The sequence below is a fragment of the Ranitomeya imitator genome, chromosome 6, assembly GCF_032444005.1.
Source record: "Ranitomeya imitator isolate aRanImi1 chromosome 6, aRanImi1.pri, whole genome shotgun sequence".
NCBI lineage: Eukaryota > Metazoa > Chordata > Amphibia > Anura > Dendrobatidae > Ranitomeya > Ranitomeya imitator.
Window position 1 is genome coordinate 361,570,295 of NC_091287.1, and position 23,866 is coordinate 361,594,160.

The 23,866-nt window shown below is 41.9% G+C and overlaps 1 protein-coding gene across 3 annotated transcripts in view; it reads left to right on the forward strand.

The window, feature by feature from the left end:
• The window catches only part of NETO1 (neuropilin and tolloid like 1), a 317,272-nt gene that overhangs the window by 208,920 nt on the left and 84,486 nt on the right, over positions 1–23,866 (forward strand). The gene's annotated exons all lie outside the window — the stretch shown is intronic.

A 23,866-nucleotide genomic window follows, 5' to 3' on the forward strand; every position in this document is an offset into this window, starting at 1 on the left:
AGTGTGAATGTACAATTTTCATGAAAATACAGAAAAATCTTTAAATGAGATGGTGTGTCCAAACTTTTGGTCTGTACTGTATATGTATGTAATGGTATTAATATCAACCTATTATTTAGTAATTTAGGTTTTATTTGTACAGTAAATATCAAAAGGGAGCAAATTGCCCTGGTTATAAAAGGCATAAAATGTCAAGAAAGCAATGGCATTGAAAGGGTTTGGATGCTTTCAAATTGTGTTTGTGGATTCTATCGGGTCATATGTCTGAAGCCCCCTGCAAAACAGGGTTCAGATGTATGCACCAACAGGGCTGTAGACTGTAATGATGCAGATTACAGAACTTGAGCTTTGACATGCATCATTTTTGGGTGTGTACACCTACAGTAGATGAACATTCAGACTCAGTAGACTGCATCTGGGTGTCTGCCTGCTCTAGGCGTACACTCCGGAAAAATGGTGCACGTCAGAGAGCACGTTCGCTCTGCCATCACCACTACAGTCTATGGCCCTGTTGGCACAAACAGGACCCACAAACGCAATGTGAAACTTTCTTAAAATGCTTCAAGGATTTTGAACTGTACATATCTATCGATTTTAAACCTCTCATAGGTCTTATTGCTGCTTTTCCTAGTGAAATTTCTGAGTATGCTCTGTGTAATACATTTTGTCACTCATATACACAATAATGTGTTTCATCTAAGTCACCTTCCAAGAAGGTTTGGGGGAAGATTTGAAGCAATCTATGCTTGTGTCATGCCTTCTCTTCCTGTTTTAAAATTCTGCCCATCAGCAAGCAACCCATAGGTAGCAGACCTACGCAGAAAGTGGGACAATGAGTGACACACAATACAAGCAAGCTTGACAGTGAATGATGAAGTGTGCAAGCAACTGTGACAGAGAGTGCAAGTCTGACAGTAAACACAAGCAAGCCTGATAATCATACAGTCTCGAGACCTCCCAGCAATTACCATTCCATATGTCTCTTACAAATATGGTAGATAATGACACAACTTTAATCTCATCTTACAGTAATACAGAAAGAATATATATATTCTCACGCTTTATATATATACTATAGTATGTTTCTTTCATTGCTTTATAATCTTGTGCTGATATGATACATAGAGAAATTTAAGGTAGGGAAAGTTATTGTAGATTGTAAAGAGTTATTGTAAGTTATCCTTTATTCATTTGCTAGGGAATAATTTCCCAATTGTCGGGTGCCCAACAACTGAAAATCTGGGACTATGAAGAGTCCGATGTGAATGGAATACTGATTATGTGCACATTCCGCTACATTCATAACTGGATCTCAATTGATCTTCGGCACTCCCATAAAAATGAATTGAGCAGTAGTGTGCCTGATTGATAATCAGTTGTCAGGATTAGTGGGGGTCCCAGCGGTCGGGCCAGCAATCAGAAAGTTATCCCCTATCCCACGGCTTGGGCATAACTTTCAAACTTGAAAATACCTCTTTGATTTAAACTGTATGAAGACAATGAATTAAATATCTAAAGAATGAGGTAAAAGGGAGTCTACTTGTCCCACAAGAAATGAAAACACAAAGGGAATGGGATAAATTAGAACATTAGATAGATATATTTAGGGACCTTTCTCATTAGATAAAAGTGGGATGAGGAATGATCAGATTGCCGAAAAAATATCACAGACTACATTAGTTGGATATTGGATATCTGCAGTCTATGATGCCGAAGGTGCTGGTCATCATCCGAAAAAATCCATCATGCACTGTGACAGATTATGAACATTAGAACATTTGCGTCATCAAACCATCCGATGATTGTTCATTATGGTTGGAATCACCCATTTTGTTTAGCTTTCATCTAATATGTATAGGCTCCCTTACAGTTTGTCTTTGTTACTTATAACAACTAATCACAGCACAGCTTCCATTTTTTAAGCTGCTGTGGAAAGATGAAAGCTTTTCTGTGATTGGTTGCTGTGGACCATTTTGGCAGTTTTGATAAATCTGCTGAAAGGTTTTGTTGAATCTAATAGCTGTTTAGGGTCTATTATAATTATCTTTCCTTCAGACTGCTTATCTTAGTTCTTGTGAATCACATTTTTTTTAATTTCACCCAATTTAACTTCTTTATTTAAAATAAAAAATATCAAAATGCTCCAATCATAATTGTGTTTAATTTTTAAAGGCCTTTTACTATCGATCTTAGTGTTGCGTGAAAAAAATCGCATTTCACTGTGACGAATATTATTCAATGAGTCAGTGCTGATCTGCAAGTTTTTCTTCAGCTCTAATCAGACTGACGAAACAAGTGCAGCATGCTGCGAGTGGTTGCGTATATTGGATGAGACTCGCAGATGCAAGTCAATGGGTGCGAGAAGAAAAATAAATAGCATATGGACCATGCCCGATTTTTTCTCTAGCACTCAACCCAAAGGAACCACCAAGTTCCATCAAGCAAGTTCAGTAAATTCACAGCCAAAACTCTAAGAATAGAATAGACAGATAGATAAATAGATAGATCTAGATACAGTATGTCACCCAGCTTTCCACACTGACTTTCCTTACTTCTGCTCCTTGCATCAACTTGGTACATCACCTAGCTTTCGACACTGACTTTCCTTACTTCTGCTCCTGGCTTCATCTCCGTACATCACCCAGCTTTCCACACTAAGTTTTCTTATTTCTGCTTCTTACATCAACTCGGTACACCACCCAGCTTTCCACACTGACTTTCCTTACTTCTGCTCCTTGCATCAACTCCTTAATTATCTGACCAAGATGAGCACAGACCAATGCCCACTGCTGCACACCTGAATGCACTTTCTAGCACATAGTGTATATTGCATAGCATAAGTCTGCCAACACGTCAGTCTGCCCAGTGCATCATATAAGTGTATAATATAAGTGTGTCATCGCATTCAAACATTCCCTCACTACTTTCAAGGCCACATTCGCTGCAGCAAAGCAAACATCTCATCTCTCATATCCTCCATGTCTCACAACCCTAAACAGTTATTCAACACTTTCAATTCTCTCCTCCGTCCCCCATTACCCCCCTTCCTCTCCACTCATCTCAGCAGAAGACCTTTCCTCATTTTTCAAGTAGAAGATAGATAACATTAGAGACAGTTTTCATCCAGAATCCCAGAGCCCTTCCTCCTAACTGCTCAGCCCTCCTTCTCCAAAACCAACTTCTCCACCATTACAGAAGATCAACTCTCTACTCTACTCTGAAGATCACATCTCACCACCTGTGCTCTTGACCCGATCCCATCCCACTTCATCCCAAATCTCACCACAGTCTTCATCCCAACTCTAACCCTTCTCTTCAATCTATCACTAACAACTGGTGTTTTCCCCTCAAGCTTTAACACTAGAACTACTGGTATAGTCATTATGACTACTTGCACTTTTTATTTCTCTTCTGTGACTACATTTTTCAGAATTCCGGATTGAGACTTGGTGACGTTTCCTCAAATAGTATGTGAAAAAAGATTTTGTGACAATAATTTTGCTGAAAAAATTCTGTGGTTTTTTTTCAATATTTACCTTCAACTACTAAAGGTAGTCATTTTGACTACCTAATATATTTTGCTGTCCTTTTGTCACTAAATGTTGCTGTAAAGTTTTGTGCATAATTTTTTCACTGTATCTTATTTACCCTGATGTTCATATAGATGTAGTTCAATTCAGATGTCAACTTTTCACATTTTCCTTGTGTTACCTGGTTCTATTACTGTGTAATGCTGAACTGAAAAAGAGCTTGTTTGTAGGGTTGAGCGAAACGGGTCGAGATTTTTTTGGCAAGGTCGGGTTTCATGAAACCCGACCCGACCCCAGTGTGGGGTCGGCCATGAAGTCGGCGATCTTTTGAATCTGGAATCGGAATTCCGATACCGATTCCCGATATGTTTAAGATATCGGGAATTGGTATCGGAATTCAGATTAAAGTGTAAAATAAAGAATTAAAATAAAAAATATCGCAATACTTACCCTCTGACGCGCCCTGGTACTAACCGGCAGTCTTCCTTCCTTAGAATCAGCCTTCCAGGACCTGGCGGTGACGTCGCGGTGACGTTGCGGCTTGTGATTGGCCGCGCGGCCGCCCATGTGACCGCTCGCGCGACCAATCAGAAGCCGTGACGTCACCGAAGGTCCTTCAAGCGCTGATTCTTAGGAAGGAAGGCTGTCGGAAGGAAGCAGGGCGCTTCCGAGGGTGAGTATATTCCTATTAGGTATATACTAATAGGCGACGTCACCGCCAGGTCCTGGAAGGCTGATTCTAAGGAAGGAAGACTGCCGGTTAGTACCAGGGCGCGTCAGAGGGTAAGTATTGCGATATATTTTATTTTAATTCTTTATTTTACACTAAAATATGGATCGCAGGGCCTGAAGGAGAGTTTCCGCTCCTTCAGACCCTGGGAACCATGGAAACCCAATGCACTGCATTGGGTTTCGAGTTCCGGACGACCCCGACCCCGACTTTTTTATAGGATCGGCCGATTTCACTTGACCCTACTTTTGAAAAAGTCGGGTTTCGTGAAACCCGACCCGATCCTATAAAAGTAAAGGTCGCTCATCCCTACTTGTGTGTAATACTGTAGGCTCTTTTATGCTAAAGAAGGGTGTTGTTTTTCTCTGGTCCTAGCAGTAGACAGTAGTCTGGATAGTAAGTTTACTTTCAGTTCAGCTGAAGAGACAAAGAGAACACATGCAGACATAAGAGCTCAAAAAACTCATACAAGTATATAGCAGATACAACATTTTATTGTCATATTATTTGATTATTTTGTACTGTATAGTGTGAAGCAGCAATTTCTTTGGGGGAAAAACTATATTTGCATACAGGTTGATGTTATTAGTTATAGTTTACAGCTAGAAAGAATATTTTTTTATCTGCAAATGGGCAATATGCATGAATGTATAGTGGTAGCGAACAGAACAGCAGGGATATGTTACTGGTGATTCTCATTGTATGCTGTGTTATATGAATATATACTGTATATATGTCCAGTACTGCTATTTTTTGTTGTAGTTTTACAATGATCATAGCAATAAAAGTTGTAAAGGACCCCCTGCATCTACCTCAATGAATTGTTAGGAAAGAGTTTAGCTGTCTGTCAACTGATTCAGCCCACCTACATTTGAAGGTGGCAGAACAGTTATTATTTCTTTTAGTTTTCATAAACTAAAAAATATGAAAAATCAGAAAAAAAACATTCCAAAGCATTACTGTTGGATCTCACAATAATAATACATTAAAAAAATAATTATTAATAAATAACCACAAATTAAACTCTAAGAATAAACAAAAACAAGTCAGTAGTCAAAATGGCTACATTCAGTAGTTCTAGGCAGGGTCACGAGTTAAGTAGTCCTAGTGTTAAACATGCCTCAATCACACCTAGTCTCAAAAAGCCCTCGCTTGGCCCATCCTCTATATCTAGCTATCGCCCCATATCACTTATCCCCTATGCCTCAAAACTACTGAAACACCTTCATCTTGAACTGTTCTCTCACCTCTCTTCCTGCTCCCTCTTCGACCGCTTTCAATCTGACCTCCGGCTGTATCACTCCACTGAAACTGCCCTAACTAAAGTCACCAATTACCTATTAACCGCCAAAGCCAAGCAACACTACTCTGTCCTTCTCCTCCTGGACCTGTCCTCTGCCTTTGACACAGTGGACCATTCCCTAATACTACAGACACTCTCACCTCTTGGCTTCACAGACTTGGCCGTATCTTGGATCTCATCATACTTAACAGACTGGACATTCAGCGTCTCCCACTCACGCACCTCCTCCTCACCTCTTCCCCTATCTGTCGGAGTCCCACAAGGTTCAGTTCTAGGGCATCTGCTCTTCTCCATTTATACCTTCGGCTTGGGATTTCTCATAGAATCTCACGGCTTTCAGTATCACCTCTATGCTGATGACAGTATCACGTCTATGCTGATGACACATAGATGACACACAGATCTATACTCTATCACAAAGTTGTTATGATTTCTCAGGTGGTGTTAAATCTCTACTCATCCATCCCTCATCAAAAGGGACTAGAGGCGGTTCACTGTTATCTAAAGAGTAGGGGGCGCCACCTGAGAAATCATAACAACTTTGTGATAGAGTGTTTGGAATTTTTATTGACACACTACTTCACCTTTGACGGAAAGTACTTCCACCAGCTCAGGGGCACAGCGATGGGGAGTCCATGTGCCCTGTCTTATGCTAATTTGCTCCTGGGCTGGTGGGAGGAAACTATAGTCTTTGGTGAGAGTGGCATGGCAGACAATAATAAGGCCTTATTGTGGCTCAGATTCATCAATGACATGTTTGTCATATGGAGAGGGACGGGAGAGTCTTTCTCTGAATTTGTTAGTAAATTGAATTCCAACGACCTTGGACTTACATTCACATTTGAATGGGATCCTTTAAAACTTCCCTTTTTGGACATGATGATTGAGAGGATGCCCGATGGTTCTCTGGGCACCAGTATCCACAGGAAATCTACTGCCACAAATTCCCTTCCCAGATGGGAGCGTGGACACCCTTTTGCCCTAAAGAAGGGTATCCCAAAAGGGCAGTACATGAGAGTACACAGGAACTGCTCTGATGACAATAATTTTGTGAGACAAGCACATGACCCTCGGAGCAGATTCCGGGAAAGGGGATACCCAGAACACATTTTGAAATCAGCTTTCAGTGAGGTTAAAAAGAAGGAGAGAACTGAACTACTGACACCAGATCCAACTAGGAAAGTTACATATTCTGGCTTGCGCTTTATAACTATGTTCAACAATGGTGCAACGGATTTGAGACAAATTTTGAATAAACATTGGTCTATATTGAAAATGGACCAAGATATTGGAGAACTTTTACCAATGTTCCCCCAGATTACATTTCAGAGAGGGAGGTCTATTAAAGATCGGTTAGTACATAGCCATTTTGTTGAGCCTGCAAAAATATTGACGTAGGCAAGTCTTTCTTTTCAACTAACAAGCAAGACAAATTTGAGGTCAGATCCTTTATTAACTGTAAAAGTAAGGGTGTCATTTACAGAGCAATTTGTGATTGTGAAATCATTTATGTTGGGAAGACGATTAGAAAACTGAGGAGGAGGGTTGGATAACATCTTAGAGCAGGGGTGTCAAACTGCATTCCTTAAGGGCTGCAAACAGGTCATGTTTTCAGGATTTCCTTGTACTGCACAGGTGATAATTTAATCACCTAAACACATAATGATTACAGCACCTTGTGCAAAGCTAAGGAAATCTTGAAAACACGCATGGTTTGCGGCCCTCGGGGAATGCAGTTTGACACCCCTGTCTTAGAGACATCGTGAGGAAGAGAGTCACCCCATTAGTAAGACATATAAACTCTGTCTATGGAGGTGATTTGACGGCAGTGAAATTTATGGGCATTGAGAAGGTTACAAAACCATTACGGGGTGGAGATTGGGACAAACTGATCCTTCAACATGAGACCAGATGGATATATAAAATGGGCTCTATCCATCCAGCGGGGTTAAATGAACAACTCTCCTTTGTCTCTTTCCTTTAAAAGTGGTTGAGGGTGTCTGTAGGGTCTTCTAGTGAGGGTGAGCCGCCATTGAGTGGGGGTGCCACTGAGCATGTTTAGGGTGCCAACCTCCACTGTAAGGTAGGGCACATTAAGTTTAGAAAAAATACCAGGGTAAATTGTAGGCTTTTTTTCTATTTGACCCTCTTTTTTCTGTTTTCAAAAGTGGCGGTAAGATAAAATCCTGTTGGCGCTGTTGCCCAGCTTTCCTCAATTTAAATACACTGTATGAATCCTCCCTCTCAGGTGTCCTTGCTCTTCTGTGTCCAATTTTGTCTGTTCATGTTATATATTGAAGACCAGTCAAAAATACTCCAATTAAACACTGACTGTTTCAATCAGTGTTTCCTATAATCTGCTTCCTATTCATATTTTGGATGACTCCAGAGTATGTTTTTTATGGCACAACTATCTAATACCTCTCATTAACAGCCCGGTATTGCTCTTTCTTCATACATTTAAGTCATTATTTGAGTATAAAGCTATTAAAATGCTTGAACATGACCAAGTATGGATGAAGTGTATAGCTTTGAGTGAATAATGTGCTCATTCTCTTAAGGTGTTATTTTTATATACTTCTTGCTCTAATGTTGTGTGGAGCACGCAGTTGGAATATATGGAGCACACGGAAAATATATGAGCAACAGATTTGTCATGCGGCTGTAAGATGCATTATGTGCTAGTATATACAGTCAGACATGAATACAATGTTTACTGTTTTACTCCCTATACCTTCTATTATATGGTGCAAATTTGTGTGATTAATATCTAGAAATGTGAAGGGTCACAGTCCTCTGGTTGGGTACTTTGTGTGCGGCATGAGGGTGATGTGATAAAAGCAGTGTGTGCTGTGATGCCTTGAAGCCTGTCAGCTGGCCGTGCTGCGGGCACATGCGCAATTTAGCTCTTCATGCACGAGACATTTGTGAAGCGCTGTGCTGCCTGAATCCCCGAGTTCTGAGCTAAAAACCGGAAATAGTCATAGATAGGGTATACGCCCTTTCCGGTTGCGGCCCAGGACGATCATCATGTGTTCCAATGACGCAGGTCTCTGAGTCAATGTGAGACCTGAGTGGTAACCCAGAAGTACTGCGCGCGCATTCCTGTGGCGTGCGCTTCATTCTACACATATCGTGTCAGTGAATCGATTCTCTGAGCCACCAATGAGGTGAGAGTAATTACTGGGCACCGGCTGGGACGCCAAACGGTGATAGGTTGTGGACCAGCTAGTGCTTGATGAGTGAGTATTACCCCTGGAATGAGTTCTTTATTTAAGAGATGTTTTTGTGGGAACTGTATTAGAGGCTCTATGGAGATGCCAGAGATGGCGGAGCACTCTATCACTAAGACCACAGACTGACTGCCCTGTCCCCTGATGATTCCCCCTTGAGATGAAACACGTAGGGAGGTGAACCTGATTATGAACAGTCTATGGAATTCATTATGATCTTTTGGTTTTTCGGTCTAAACACAGTAAGAGGGTACAGCTTCCAAGTGGCAATTTCATCAACTGGTGAGATCGTTCTAATTTTTATGTAGCCTTATTTGTGTTAGCATACTTGGAGTAATCTTCAGTGGTACTGATATCTTTTTATGTATGCTGGTATTTGACAGTAGCATGAATATCGTTATGGATTTATGCAATTGGTTTGTCTGCTCTACCTGAGCAAGAATTCTTTTGTTCAAAGTCTGCTAGGGAAGTGCAGTGAACTAGTCTGTTTAAAATTGATATCTTTTGTCTCTTGACTTATAGTCAGATAAATGTTTGATTAATTGTTGGTTAATATACATGTTTTGTCTTTTATGTTGTGCTATGTCATTTTAATGGGTCTATTTAGTGTTATGTTTTAGGCCCCTTTTTGCTATTTTCTACTAAATTTTTTGGGGCATCAGTTTTTTTCTTATATACCTGATTGGTAATTAATCCTTGGCTAGGTAAAACCTTTTACAAATTCCACTTATTTTGTGAAACTTCTGTGCCTAATGGTTCTTAAATTAGAATGATTGACAGAATGGATACACCCATTCAAATTATCGCGATTGACAGTACATCATTATTTCAGAGCTTTGACCTGCTTGTAACAGTGGAATTCACACTTAGAGTGGGAACTGTTCACTCTGAGATAATCTCTTTTTGTGTTTTGGATAATTTACCTGCGGGTTGGTGTTGGGATTTCAATGGTTGCGTATCAATATTCCTGTTATTGACTGGGTCAGACAGAAATTGTTAAATGGAGTTCCCACTGTCATAAAAAATGTCTTAGTTCTGTACAAATCTGCTCTGCTAATCTGGAGGGTCTGCCAGTGTACCTGAAAGACTTTGGAGATGCGTTCTCGGAAAAAGAGGCAGAGATACTACCTCCCCATCGTCCTTATCTTTGTGCTATAATTCCTTTTTCCTAATGCCAATCTGCCTAAAGCTAGCTTGCATAATTTTTCTGGACCTAAACGTGCCGCCATGAAAAAATATGTAAATGAAAGTTTACAGAATAGTCATATCCATCCTTTCTCCTAGAAAAAAAGCTGCTGGGTTCTTTTTTGTGAAAAAGAAAGATGGGGACTCCGCTCTTACCTTTGTGACCTAAACAAAATTACCGTTAAGAATACTTACCTACTTCCACTCATCCCTGACCTATATAATCAGCTTACTGGTGCTAAAGGGTTTTCTAAACTTGAACCTAGAGGGGCTTGTAATTTGATATCCAGAAGTGTTATGAGTGGAAAAGTGTTTTCATCATTGGAGGGTATAATTGAAATCTTGTCATGCCTTTTGCGCTAACCAATGCACTTGCAGGCTTTCAAAACTTTGTGAATGATATTTTTTCTAATATTTTTGGAAGGTTTATTGTGGTATGCCTTGATGGCATTTGAATGTTTTCTCCTGATCTGAATTCACATTCGCTTTGTTTTCCAGAAACACAGGGAAAATTCTTCCTTTGATAAATGGGAAAATATTCTTTTTCTGTTCAAGAAATATTGTTCATGGGGTTTGTTGTATCAGGGCTAAAGATGGATTCTGTGAAGGTGCAGGCTATAATCAATTGGGTTCAACCTTGTGACCTGAAACATTGCAATGATTTTTAGGATTCACCAATTAATATAAGAAATGCCTCATTGTTTTCTCTCATCATTAAACCTCTTACTGACCTGACACGTAAGGGGGTCGATCTTAAAGTTTGGTTGCCAGATGTTATTGAGGCCCTTAATAAATTAAAAGACTGTTTCATGTCTGCTCCAGTTTTGATCCAACCCAATCTTTAGGAACTATTCATTGTAGAGATAGATGCCTCAGAAGTTGAGGTAGGGGCTGTTTTGTCTCAAGGTTCCAAAACTCTGACCAACTTGCGACCATGTGCTTTTTTGTCTAGGAAAATTTCATCTGCAGAGAGAAATTGTGATGTTAGGAATCGCGAGCTGCTCGCTGTCAAGTTACCTTTTGAAGAATGGAGACATTTTTTGGAGGGAGCTATTCATCCTGTTCCTGTGGTGACAGGTGATAAAAAATGAGTCCATATTGAATCTGCTAAACATTTAACCCTTAAACAGGCCAAATGCTCCTTATTTTTTTCTAGACTCAATTATTCCATCACATTCAGACCGGGGTCTAAGAATGTTAGGGCTGATACTTTGTCAAACAGCCATTATTCCATTTCTCCTCCTGAACCTCCATTCTTTCTCTATGAATTGTAATTTCTTTGGTGTCCTCAAAATTGCAAGCTGAAATTCATGAGGTCCTGTCATTAGCCCTTACCGCTACTCCTGAATCTAAATTATTTGTGCTTGTGTATCTAAGATTATGTCTTTTGCAGGAGTTTCATGATTCTGTCTTAAGTAGTCACTCGGGGATCACTGCTACACAGAAAGCTGTCGCTAGACTCTTTTGCTAGCCATTCATGCTTAACTCTATTAAAGATTTTGAATTTGATTGTGAGGTTTACGTGCGTGCTAAAGTCTGTCATAACTGGCTGGCTGGGGAATTGACCATGTTGCCTATTCCAGAAAGACAGTGGACTCATTTGTCCATGTATTTCAGTACTGGTTTGCCTTTGTGTGGTGTAAAAACTGTTATTTGGGTGGCAGTTGACCAAATTAGTAAACAAGCTCTCCTTGTTCAGTTAACAAGGTTATCTAATGCTGAAATGCTTTCCAGGTTATTTATCCATCATTTGGTGAAATTGCATGGAATAACTTTGAACATTATATCTGAATGAGGGTGCAATTTGTCTCCAAATTCTGGAGGGCATTTTGCAGTAAAGTGGGGATTGATTTGTCATTTTCCTCTGCTTACAACCCTGAAACCAACGGTCAGAGAGAGAGGATGAATCAATCGTCAAAACAAACTTTAAGAATTTTGTTTCGGCTCAGCAGGAGGAAGGTTCCTCATTTTTTCCACTTGCTGTGCTGTGTGTCCTGGAGTAGAGGTTGCCACACAATAACTTGTGGATGTTTGATGGGAGGTTCTGACAAATATGGGGACGGCTCAGCTTTGTCAAAATGTAAGGAAGTTGTTGATAAAGTTTGGTTCTTTGTTATGAACAGGTAATTCAGAACCACAATGGACCTTGAAGTTCAGAGCACACAAAGTGACCTGACATTGACCAAAAACATAGGACGAGCTCTGAGACGTCTAAACTCTGCTGACCACAATCCCTAATCCTATCACACCACACTAGAGGTAGCCATGGATTGCGCCTAACGCTCCCTGTGCAACTCGGCACAGCCTGAGAAACTAACTAGCCCTGAAGATAGAAAAATAAGCCTACCTTGCCTCAGAGAAATTCCCCAAAGGAAAAGGCAGCCCCCCACATATAATGACTGTGAGTAAAGATGAAGTACAAACACAGAGATGAAATAGATTTAGCAAAGTGAGGCCCGACTTACTGAATAGACCGAGGATAGGAAAGATAGCTTTGCGGTCAACACAAAAACCTACAAACAACCACGCAGAGGGGCAAAAAGACCCTCCGCACCGACTAACGGTACGGAGGTGCTCCCTCTGCGTCTCAGAGCTTCCAGCAAGCAAGAAAAACCAATGTAGCAAGCTGGACAGAAAAAATAGCAAACAAAAGTAACACAAGCAGAACTTAGCTTATGCAGGAAGACAGGCCACAGGAACGATCCAGGAGGAAGCAAGACCAATACTAGAACATTGACTGGAGGCCAGGATCAAAGCACCAGGTGGAGTTAAATAGAGCAGCACCTAACGACTTAACCTCATCACCTGAGGAAGGAAACTCAGAAGCCGCAGTACCACTCTCATCCACCAAAGGAAGCTCATAGACAGAACCAGCCGAAGTACCACTCACGACCACAGGAGGGAGCTTGGCCACAGAATTCACAACAGTTCTTATCTAAGAATATTAGGCTAAAAGTACCCTTGCCGAACTTTGGTCTTAAATTTATTGGCCTGTATGAGATCTGGAAGTAGTCAATCCGGTTGCCTTTGTATTAAAGCTTCTGAAGTCCCTTCATATCACTAATGTTTTCCACAGATCCCTGTTAATGGAGTTTGGTGTTGCCTTTCTCATCCCCGTCTCCAGTGTCTGTCGATAGAGGTTTGGAATAAGGTGCAGAGGATTGTGGTTCCTCGGAGGGTTCCCTCAATTCCCTCAAATATCTTGTTCATTGGAAAGCATATGTACCCGAGTAGGGATCCTGGGTTTCGGTTCATTCAGGAAGGCTGATAATTTGGTCGGAGCTTTTCATGTCAGTTTTCCTGGGAAATCTGGGGGTCTAGAGGCCCCTCTAGAAAAGGGGGTACTGTCACAATTCTTTCACTCAGTGTGTCTGAGACTCAGGGATTATCTCTGTCATCCTATTCTGTGCCTAGGCATGCTAAGCTGTTGTAGTTGACCTATCTGAGACTGGGAGGTGCAGAGATTTCTCCAGATGCTCCCTCTCAGTAATTGCTCTGCTATTTATGAGATAAGCACCTGTCAAAGCTGCTTCTCTGTGGTTTATGTTTGCCTGATTACTGTGCTGTGAGTTCTGATCTGCTGCCTGACCTTTGCAACATGTTCTGACTACTCTTTTGTTTTTGCCCTTTTTTTAAACCCGTTATTTCTCTGGTATTCTAACCCTGAACTCTGATCTGATGTACACCTTTGTCTTTTCCCTTAGTTTACTATATGCTCTCTTGGTACTGACCTCGGAATGTCTGACTTCTCTGCCTCATGGACTGTCCGTGAGTAGTGAATAGCGTCACAGCGTGAACAACCTGTGTTAATTACACCATATTTAAAAAAAGAATTATTGGTTCAAACTGACATCTCAGATATGGGGTCCGGAGCTGTCTTGTCTGAAACTATATATAGAGAAGAGCACCTAGTACTATAATTGAACAAAAAATTGACTCCAGCAGGAAAAAAAATGTGCTATTGTAGTACACAAATGCTTAGCTGTAAAATGGACACTAGAATCTTTGAAGTACTGTTGGGTATGAGATTTAAGCTTGTCTCAGATCACGCCCCACTGAAGTGGCAGAAACACAATAAGGAAAAACACAGTAGGGGTACTACGTGTGCCCCTACTCAGCTGTGCATATTCTGTTTCTCCATGATGTTCTATCTATGGTGTATTTGTGCTCTTGTTGGGGTTGCTATTGCTGACCCTACACAGCTAAATACTTTCTGGAACTGTATCATGTTTTGTATTTATATCAACAGGGAAGGGCAGAGGGTGCACTACCATGTATAGTGGAAAAAAAGCACTAATATAATGATGGGATGCCACACCTAGTATGGATAATGACCATGAACTGGAGAGGAGAAAGAATAACTAATAAATGGTGTGCATAATAATGACTAAAAATAGCAATCTTTATTTAGACACCTGAGACACAGCAAACGTTAAAACTAGGGTTGAGCGAAACGGGTCGAGATTTTTCAAAAGTCGCCGACTTTTGGCAAGGTCGGGTTTCATGAAACCCGACCCGACCCCAGTGTGGGGTCGGCCATGAAGTCGGCGATCTTTTGAATCTGGAATTGGAATTCCGATGCCGATTCCCGATATGTTTAAGATATCGGGAATTGGTATCGGAATTCAGATTAAAGTGTAAAATAAAGAATTAAAATAAAAAATATCGCAATACTTACCCTCTGACGCGCCCTGGTACTAACCGGCAGTCTTCCTTCCTTAGAATCAGTCTTCCAGGACCTGGCGGTGACGTCGCGGTGACGTCGCGGCTTGTGATTGGCCGCGCGGCCGCCCATGTGACCGCTCGCGCGACCAATCAGAAGCCGTGACTTCACCGAAGGTCCTTCAAGCGCTGATTCTTAGGAAGGAAGGCTGTCGGAAGGAAGCAGGGCGCTTCCGAGGGTGAGTATATTCCCGAGTTGTACTTTAGCCCAGGGGGGGGTGGCTTCACCCCCCCCGTGGCTACGATCGCTCTGACTGGCTGTTGAAAGTGAAACTGCCAATCAGAGCGATTTGTAATATTTCACCTAAAAAACTGGTGAAATATTACAATCCAGCCATGGCCGATGCTGCAATATCATCGGCCATGGCTGGAAACACTTTTGTGCCCCCACCCCACCTCACCGATCGCCCCCCCAGCCCTCCGATCTGTGGTCCGCTCCCCTCCGTCCTGTGCTCCGCTCCCCCGTCCTCCTGTCAGCTCCCCCCGTGCTCCAATCCCACCCCCGTGCTCCAATCCACCCCCCCTGCACACCGATCCACCCCGCCGCACACCGATCCACCTGCCCGCACACCGATCCACCCCCCGCACACCGATCCACCTGCCCGCACACTGATCCACCCGCCCGCACACCGATCCACCCCCCCATGCTCCGAACCACCCCCCCGTGCTCCAACGCCCCCCGTGCCCTGATCTCCCCCCCCTTATACTTACCGAGCCTCCCGGGGTCCGTCCGTCTTCTTTCCTGGGCGCCGCCATGTCCCAAAATGGCGGGCGCATGCGCAGTGCGCCCGCCGAATCTGCCAGCCGGCAGATTCGTTCCAATGTGAATTTTGATCACTGTGATAAAACCTATCGCAGTGATCAAAATAAAAAAAACAGTAAATGACCCCCCCTTTGTCCCCTATAGGTAGGGACAATAATAAAATAAAGAATTTATTTTTCCACCAAGGTTGGAGTTAGAACTAGGGTTAGGGTTAGGGGTAGGGGTAGGGTTAGGGTTAGGGGTAGGGTTAGGGGTAGGGTTAGGGGTAGGGTTAGGGTTAGGGGTAGGGTTAGGGGTAGGGTTAGGGTACGGTATGTGCACACATATTCTGGTCCTCTGTGGATTTTTCCGCAGCGGATTTGATAAATCTACAGTGCTAAACCGCTGCGGATTTATGGCGGATTTACCGCGGTTTTTCTGCGCATTTCACTGCGGTTTTACAACTGCGATTTTCTATTGGAGCAGTTGTAAAACCGCTGTGGAATCCGCAGAAAGAAGTGACAACTTGCGGAATGTAAACCCCTGCGTTTCCGTGCAGTTTTTCCGCAGCATGTTTACAGCGATTTTTGTTTCCCATAGGTTTACATTGAAATGTAAACTCATGGGAAACTGCTGCGGATCCGCAGCGTTTTCCGCAGCGTGTGCACATACCTTTAGAATTAGGCTATGTGCACACGGTGCGGATTTGGCTGCGGATCCGCAGCGGATTGGCCGCTGCGGATCAGCAGCAGTGTTCCATCAGGTTTACAGTACCATGTAAACATATGGAAAACCAAATCCGCTGTGCCCATGGTGCGGAAAATACCACGCGGAAACGCTGCGTTGTATTTTCCGCAGCATGTCAATTCTTTGTGCGAGTTCCACAGTGTTTTACACCTGATCCTCAATAGGAATCCGCAGGTCAAATCCACACAAAAAAAACTGGAAATCCGCGGTAAATCCGCAGGTAAAAAGTAGTGCCTTTTACCCGCGGATTTTTCAAAAATAGTGCGGAAAAATCTCACACAAATCCGCAACGTGGGCACATAGCCTTAGGGTTAGGGTTGGGTTGGAATTAGGGTTGTAGTTAGGGGTGTGTTGGGGTTAGGGTTGTGGTTAGGGTTACGGCTACAGTTGGGATAAGGGTTAGGGGTGAGTTGGCGTTAGAATTGAGGGGTTTCCACTGTTTAGGCACATCAGGGGGTCTCCAAACGCAACATGGCGCCACCATTGATTCCAGCCAATCTTTTATTCAAAAAGTCAAATGGTGCTCCCTCCCTTCCGAGCCCCGACGTGTGCCCAAACAGTGGTTTACCCCCACATATGGGGTACCAGCATAGTCAGGACAAACTGCGCAACAATTACTGGGGTCCAATTTCTCCTGTTACCCTTGAGAAAATAAAAAATTGCTTGCTAAAACATCATTTTTGAGGAAAGAAAAATGATTTTTTATTTTCACGGCTCTGCGTTGTAAACGTCTGTGAAGCACTTGGGGGTTCAAAGTTCTCACCACATATCTAGATAAGTTCCTTGGGGGTCTAGTTTCCAAAATGGGGTCACTTGTGGGGGGTTTCTACTGTTTAGGCACACCAGGGGCTCTGCAAACGCAACGTGACGCCCGCAGACCATTCCATCAAAGTCTGCATTTCAAAAGTCACTACTTCCCTTCTGAGCCCCGACGTGTGCCCAAACAGTGGTTTACCCCCACACATGGGGTATCAGCGTACTCAGGAGAAACTGGACAACAACTTTTGGGGTCCAATTTCTCCTGTAACCCTTGGGAAAATAAAAAATTCTGGGCTAAAAAAAGTTTTTGAGGAAAGAAAACGTATTTATTATTTTCACGGCTCTGCGTTATAAACTTCTGTGAAGCACTTGGGGGTTGAAAGTGCTCACAACATATCTAGATTAGTTCCTTTCGGGGTCTAGTTTCCAAAATGGGGTCACTTGTGGGGGGTTTCTACTGTTTAGCCACATCAGGGGCTCTGCAAACGCAACGTGACGCCCGTAGAGCATTCCATCAAAGTCTGCATTTCAAAACTTCACTTCTGAGCCCCGACGTGTGCCCAAACAGTAGTTTACCCCCACATGTGGGGTATCACCGTACTCAGAAGAAACTAGACAACAAATATTGGGGTCAAATTTCTCCTGTTACCCTTGGGAAAATTAAAAAATTCTGGGCCAAAAAATTATTTTTGAGGAAAGAAAACGTATTTATTATTTTCACTGCTCTGTGTTATAAACTTCTGTGAAGCACTTGTTCAAAGTGCTCACCTCACATCTAGATAAGTTCCTTTCGGGGTCTAGTTTCCAAAATGGGCTCACTTGTGGGGGGTTTCTACTGTTTAGCCACATCAGGGGCTCTGCAAACGCAACGTGATGCCCGTAGAGCATTCCATCAAAGTCTGCATTTCAAAACTTCACTACTTCACTTCCGAGCCCCGGCATGTGCCCAAACAGTAGTTTACCCCCACATATGGGGTATCACCGTACTCAGGAGAAACTGGACAACAAATATTGGGGTCAAATTTCTCCTGTTACCCTTGGGAAAATAAAAAATTGCGGGCTAAAAAATCATTTTTGAGAAAATAATTTTTTTTTTTATTTTCATGGCTCTGCGTTATAAATTTCTGTGAAGCACTTGAGGGTTCAAAGTGCTCACCACACATCTAGATTAGTTCCTTTGGGGGTCTAGTTTCCAAAATGGGGTCATTTGTGGGGGATCTCCAATGTTTAGGCACACAGGGGCTCTCCAAACGTGACATGGTGTCTGCTAATGATTGGAGCTAATTTTCCATTTAAAAAGCCAAATGGCGTGCCTTCCATTCCGAGCCCTGCCGTGCGCCCAAACAGTGGTTTACCCCCACATATGGGGTATCTGCGTACTCAAGACAAACTAGACAACAACATTTATGGTCCAATTTCTCCTATTACCGTCGGCAAAATAGGAAATTCCAGGCTAAAAAATACTTTTTGAGGAAAGAAAAATTATTTTTTATTTTCATGGCTCTGCGTTATAAACTTCTGTGAAGCACCTGGGGGTTTAAAGTGCTCAGTATGCATCTAGATAAGTTCCTTGGGGGGTCTAGTTTCCAAAATGGGGTCACTTGTGGGGGAGCTCCAATGCATAGGCACACAGGGGCTCTCCAAACGCGACATGGTGTCTGCTAACAATTGGAGCTAATTTTCCATTCAAAAAGTCAAAAGGCGCGCCTTCCCTTCTGAGCCCTGCCGTGTACCCAAACAGTGGTTTACCCCCACATATGAGGTATCGGCGTACTCGGGAGAAATTGCCCAACAAATTTTAGGATCCATTTTATCCTATTTCCCATGTGAAAATGAAAAAATTGAGGCGAAGAGAATTTTTTTGTGAAAAAAAAGTACTTTTTCATTTTTACGGATCAATTTGTGAAGCACCTGAGGGTTTAAAGTGCTCACTAGGCATCTAGATAAGTTCATTGGGGGGTCCAGTTTCCAAAATGGGGTCACTTGTGGGGGAGCTCCAATGTTTAGGCACACAGGGTCTCTCCAAGCGCGACATGGTGTCGGCTAACGATGGAGATAATTTTTCATTCAAAAAGTCAAATGGCGCTCCTTCCCTTCCAAGCCTTACCATGTGCCCAAACAGTGGTTTACCTCCACATGTGAGGTATCGGTGTACTCAGGAGAATTTGCCCAACAAATTTTTGGATACATTTTATCCTGTTGCCCATGTGAAAATGAAAAAATTGAGGCTAAAAAATTTTTTTTGTGAAAAAAAAGTACTTTTTCATTTTTACGGATCAATTTGTGAAGCACCTGGGTGTTCAAAGTGCTCACTATGCATCTAGATAAGTTCCTTGGGGCGTATAGTTTCCAAAATGGGGTCACTTGTGGGGGAGCTCCAATTTTTAGGCACACGGGGGCTCTCCAAATGTGACATGGTGTCTGCTAAAGAGTGCAGCCAATTTTTCATTCAAAAAGTCAAATGGCGCTCCTTCCTTTCCAAGCCCTGCCGTGCGCCCAAACAGTGGTTTACCCCCACATATGAAGTATCAGCGTACTCAGGACAAATTGGACAACAACTTTCGTGTTCAGTTTCTCCTTTTACCATTGGAAAAATAAAAAAATTGTTGCTGAAAGATCATTTTTGTGACTAAAAAGTTAAATGTTCATTTTTTCCTTCCATGTTGCTTCTGCTGCTGTGAAGCCCCTGAAGGGTTAAAAAACTTCTTGAATGTGGTTTTGTGCACCTTGAGGAGTGCAGTTTTTAGAATGGTGTCACTTTTGGGTATTTTCAGCCATATAGACCCCTCAATCTGACTTCAAATGTGAGGTGGTCCCTAAAAAAAATGGTTTTGTAAATTTCGTTGTAAAAATGAGAAATCGCTGGTCAAATTTTAACCCTTATAACTTCCTAGCAAAAAAAAATTTTGTTTCCAAAATTGTGCTGATGTAAAGTATACATGTGGGAAATGTCCAAATTTCCATTTTTATCACAAATAAACACAGAATTTATTGACCTAAATTTACCACTAACATGAAGCCCAATATGTCACAAAAAAACAATCTCAGAACCGCTAGGATCCATTGAAGCGTTCCTGAGTTATTACCTCATAAAGGGACACTGGTCAGAATTGCAAAAAACGGCAAGGTCTTTAAGGTCAAAATAGGCTGGGTCATGAAGGGGTTAAGGGGAACAGTGTAAATGTTGTGGAATGACCTAGTCAAAGGCTATACCTTAAAGGGAACCTGTCACCTAAATTTGGCGGGACTGGTTTTGGGTCATATGGGCGGAGTTTTCGGGTGTTTGATTCACCCTTTCCTTAGCCGCTGGCTGCATGCTGGCTGCAATATTGGATTGAAGTTCATTCTCTGTCCTCCATAGTACACGCTTGCACAAGGCTTGCCAGGCTTGACAGGTTCCCTTTAATCCTATTGAGAATCTGCGGTCAGACATGAATGAGCTGCTGAAATTTTGCCTTGAAGAATGGGCAAAAGTACTAGTGGCAAGATGTGGAAAGCTCATGCAGACTTATCCAAAGTGACTTGCAGCTGTAATTGCCTCAAAAGAGGCTCTAAAAAGTACTAACTTAGGGGGTGAATACTGTAGTTATGCACACTAAAAATTTCAGTTATTTTGTCCTATTTGTTGTTTGCTTCATAACAAAAAAGAAAACTAAATGTTCACAGTTGTAGGCATGTTCTTTACATGAATTGATGCAAACCCTAAAGAAACAGTGAATGTCCAGGCTGTGAGGTAGCAAAACATGAAAAATGCCGACTGGGGTTAATACTTTCAAAAGCCACTGGGAATGAGATCTCCTCTGATAAATCTTTTCTCTAAGCTAAACACGCCCAGCTTTTCCAACCTCTCATCCCTTGTAATGATCTAGTTGCCCAACTTTGAACTGACTCCAACTTCTGAATATCCTATTTGAAATGTGAAGCCCAAAACTGGATGCCTATTCTAGATATGGTCTTACAAGTAATTTATAGAGGGGTAACAATATGTTGAAATTACTGGATTTTATCTATCTTTTTATACTAAAATCTTGTTTGCTTTTTGCACCAGCTTGACATTGAGTACTGCTGCTCAGCTTACACAAATCCTTCTGTTCTGTAGTCCCGAGCATACTCCCATTTAATTTATATGCAGCAATAGGATTAATCCATCCTAGGTACATTACTCTATCTACATTATATCTCATTTGCCAAGTGTTTGCCCATTCGGACATCTTATCCAGAGCGTTTTTCAATATAGTACTGACAAGGTCAGTTTTTAATATCCTACATAGTGTAGTTTGGTGTCGCCAGGAAAGAATGATACTTTACTCTCAATCCCAAGTCTTTAATAAAGGGGCTAAAATTAATCGGACAACCAAAAAATTAATTGGTCCTAGCACAGATTCCTGCAGTGCCTCACTGCTGACTACATCCTATGTACCATTTATGACGACTCTTTGTTTCCTGTCTTTTAAACAATTCCTTACCCATCTGATTAGTTTTGACTAGCTCCTGCTTCTGGAGCTTGAGTATAAGACTGCTATGTTTCACCATATAAAATGGTTTTGCAAAGTCCAGATACTGTTAATCACATCAGCTGAATTATTACCAACATCCAGATTTGCACTTACCTCATTGAAATCCAACATCTTGGTCAGATACGATTTATTTTGCATGAATCCAATTTGGTTGTCACACTAGTGATGTCAAACTGGTAGTTGCCTGGATTCACCTTACCTTTTTTAAATATCGGTACCATGTTAGACATACTCCAAACTTGTGGCAACAACCCTGTTACGAGAGAGGCTAAGAAGAAGAGATTCAGCGGTCTGTCAATAACAGAGCTCAATCCCCTCAATATATGTGGATGAATGCCACCTTGCCTAGGCAATTTGTCAATGTTTAATTTGCTCAGATACTGGCATATTTTGTCTTGTGTTAAATTAGTTATATCAGGTAATGAACTTTGATTTTTGCCTTGTTCAGTTATCCTTGGAACAGACAGTTCATTGGTGAACAGGGATGAAAAGTGCCTGTTTAAAATCTCAGCCTTTTGTTTGTCCTCTTTAGTTATCTTGTTATTATGTTATGACAGATACCATCCATTTTTTGTTTTTGCATTGAAGTATTCAGAATTTGGGGTGTGGATTTATTTTAATGCTGCTGGCGATTTGTTTTTCAGTATCTATCTTTGCTAGTTTGATTTCTTTTTTACAATTCTTATTGAGATCTTTATTCTCTTGAAATGCCATTTCTGTATTCTTGGCCTTCAAGATTTTGAATAATAATAATAATAATAATAATAATTTTTATTTATATAGCGCCAACATATTCCGCAGCGCTTTACAAATTATAGAGGGGACTTGTACAGCCAATAGACATTACAGCATAACAGAAATACAGTTCAAAACAGATACCAGGAGGAGTGAGGGCCCTGCTCGCAAGCTTACAAACTATGGGGAAAAGGGGAGACACGAGAGGTGGATGGTAACAATTGCTTTAGTTATTCGGACCAGCTATAGTGTAAGGCTCAGGTGTTCATGTAAAGCTGCATGAACCAGTATGTAGCAGTAAAGACACAGAGGGCTAATACTGCATAAAGTGTATGAGAACATGATGCGAGGAACCTTTTTTTTTTTTTTTATTATAAATAGGCCACACAGGGATCGTTAGGTTAATGCATTGAGGCGGTAGGCCAGTCTGAACAAATGAGTTTTTAGGGTACGCTTAAAACTGTGGGGATTGGGGATTAATCGTATTAACCTAGGTAGTGCATTCCAAAGAATCGGCGCAGCACGTGTAAAGTCTTGGAGACGGGAGTGGGAGGTTCTGATTATTGAGGATGCTAACCTGAGGTCATTAGCGGAGCAGAGGGCACGGGTAGGGTGGTAGACTGATACCAGGGAGGAGATGTAGGGTGGTGCTGAGCCATGGAGTGCTTTGTGGATGAGGGTAGTAGTTTTGTACTGGATTCTGGAGTGGATGGGTAGCCAGTGTAATGACTGGCACAGGGTAGAGGCATCGGTGTAACGGTTGGTGAGGAATATGATCCTGGCTGCAGCATTCAGGACAGATTGGAGCGGGGAGAGTTTTGCAAGAGGGAGGCCGATTAGTAGAGAGTTACAATAGTCCAGACGAGAATGAATAAGTGAAACAGTCAGAGTTTTTGCAGAGTCGAAAGTAAGAAAAGGGCGAATGCCCTTTGTTTTCACTTTATTAAACTTTGTACTGTCTTATTTATCGATAATTGCTTCTTTTTATTGGACATTTTATTACCAAAAGGTATAAGTTTTACATAGGATTCTAGTAGTATATCCTTAAACGTGGCTAATTTGCCGCTCAACTCCAGTATGTAGTCATATCAGCTTATAGTCTTTATCTAAGAAGCACTGTTAAAGTCATGTATTATATTGATTACACATGAGCCGGTCTGGCATAATTCATCTTCACCAAATCACATGGATTTCAAAGGGAAATTTGATTTGCGGCAAAGTTATTTTCCACAAATAAGTTTTCCATTTTATACTCTGGTGTCTTTTTAGACCCCAGAGCATAATAAACAAAACATGTAAACATTTTTAAAAAGTACCCTAATACGCACTTACCATTCACCTGTCCTGAAATCCCCTCTGGTCCTCTGGGATTCTTCTTCATGCAGACGTATCCTGGTGTCTTCACTCTATTTCAGGGCTTCTGGCTATGATCAGGCCTTGGAGTTCAGAGTGCATCGGCACATTTCGACTTTATAATTCGTCATGACCTTTGAGGCATGATCACCGCCAGAAGCTCTGTTCTTGAAAAAACCTGTGGAAAAGAGGCCCAAAGAACTGAAAGTTAGGTGGCAGGCACCATAGTAAGCTAGGGTGCTGGGACAGCTTAACGGTGAGATATTATGTTTTTGCTTTTTAATTTCTACACCTTAGCAAAATGGTAGCT